Source organism: Crocuta crocuta, unplaced genomic scaffold, assembly GCF_008692635.1.
Source record: "Crocuta crocuta isolate KB4526 unplaced genomic scaffold, BGI_CrCroc_1.0 scaffold193, whole genome shotgun sequence".
NCBI lineage: Eukaryota > Metazoa > Chordata > Mammalia > Carnivora > Hyaenidae > Crocuta > Crocuta crocuta.
Genome location: NW_027529624.1, coordinates 6,090,346 through 6,092,513, shown reverse-complemented (window position 1 = coordinate 6,092,513; position 2,168 = coordinate 6,090,346).

Sequence of the window (2,168 nt, the reverse complement as noted above, 5' to 3'; positions counted from 1 at the left end):
CCTTCTAGACTTTCTGCACCTCCCAATGTGGCAGGATTTGTGAAACTTTCCGCAAGACTGCCTCCCTGGGCTCCCCATCCTTCTGGTGTTGGTTTTTCTGGGTTTGACACAAGCCCACGAGATGTCCTCGAAAGCCTCTGATGGGCTACCCGTCTCCTCTCCAGCCCACTTTTAGTTAGACTGCGTCACGGTGAGGCCACCGGCCCTTTCGTCTGAAGTCTGTGAATCTTCACCTGGCCTCCCTGTGGGTGGAACCTGGATGGTACTGTCACCCTCTGTCATCTCCCCCCACATCCTGGGCCCTGGCTGCTTTCTGTGAAACTGGTGGTCGTGGACAGGTTCGGCTTTGAACTGGCCCCAAGGAAATGGGTCAGGGGTTGTGCGGGCAAGAAGGAAGAATGAGAGCCATTGGCAAACTAAGACTGAATTTTGTGTGTGTTTAAGAATTTTTATTTTCAAGTAATCGCTACACCCATCTCTATCTCACAACCCTGCGATCAAGAGTCAACTTCTCCTCCAACTGAGCCAGCGGGGTGTCCTGAATCTTTTTAACATCTTTTTTTTAATCAGTAATAAATGCAGCAGAAACAAACAAAGAGACAGTAACAATACAGAGTGGTGAGTGTGGGGATTGATTGACAGAAGCACAGGGGCTGTGGAAACTCCGAGAAGGGCATCTCCCCCACGCCAGGAGGCTCAGGGAGGGGTTTCCAGAGATGATGCCTAGTGTCTCCCTTGGAGAGTAGAGGGAAGCGCCTTCCGGTCCTAGAGAGTAGCAGCTGCCAAATCCAGGGCCCGGAGACCCATTTAAGCACACTCTGGAGCTGTAAGGGATTCCCGATGGCTGGAGTGGACTGAATTGTAGGTGTAAGGAGGGGCTGTACCAATTTACCTGCCTCGTGACCTTGGACACATCATGTAACCTTTCTATAAACCGCTCCCTGAGATACCCAAAGATGGTGTGTAATAAATATCTATTAGACATCCTCTGAGGCAGGCACTGGATGACTGGTGGGCATATGGAGTCAAGTAAAAGCTACAAATTCCTACTCTCAGGAAGCATAAAGTCTAGGGGAAGAGAAAGACACCATACAATGTGTTACATAAGAGTTATGAACAAAGCACTATAGAGAAGGAAGCAATTCATGCTGCTCAGGGAAGTGATGAGTAGGTGTTCCAAGTGGAGAGGGAAAAAAGCATTTCAAATTAAGCAAAGGCAAGGAGGAGGGAAAAGGCAGCGATGTATTCGTAGAATCACCAGGCCATGAGTGGTTGTAATGTAAGGGAGAGGGTTTAGGGGAGACAAGAGATGGCTGTGCCTCCAGCCTGGGCCACACAGACACTTAGACCCCTGTTGTCCAGGGCAGTGACGCTGGGTGCGAAAGAAGGTCTAGGCCCAAGCAAGTTCCCAGGTCCCCACACTTTATCCAGGGCCTCAAAGGCAGACCTTCCGAGCACCATGGCCACCTGACACCCTGTCCAAGCCCAGTTCCCCAGCAACTCCGGACACAGGCTTGAGCCACGCCAGCCATTCATGTCACATATTGGGAAACCGAAGCCCCCCGGGCCAGGGTGACTTGTCCAAAACCACAAGGCTGTACAGTTTCGTGTGACAGACAAGGGCCACAAAGCGTCCTCTTTACTCCCAGTCAGGGTCTATGCTCCTAACCAGCACTTCCGCCTTCAAGGAGCTTAGCTGCCTCGTCTGTAAAAAGGAGGAAAAGAATCTCCTGCACCCAGGGGCGCCTGGGTGGCTCAGGCTGTTAAGCGTGGGACTTCAGCTCAGGTCAGGGTCTCACGGTTTGTGAGTTCAAACCTCGCGTGGGGCTCTGTGCTGGCAGCTCAGAGCCCGGAACGTGCTTCAGATTCTGGGTCTCCCTCTCTCTCTGCTCGTGCTCTGTTTCTCTCTGTCTCTCAAAGATAAATAAAGGTTTAAAAAAAAAAAAGAATCTCCTGCACCTGTGGTTTTTGGAAGACACTGAAACAAAGGGGGTACGCGGCGGAGGGTTTGCATAACCCGGAACCACACCTCCCTCCCGCCCTTTTCGCCCTTGGGTAACTCCCTCACGCTCCCACCTCCTCCCTCCTCCTCTTCTTCTCGACCCTCCTCGAGAGCCCGCCTTCCTTTTCTGGCCCCTCCCCGAGGGCCACCTCCTCTTCCTGTCTCC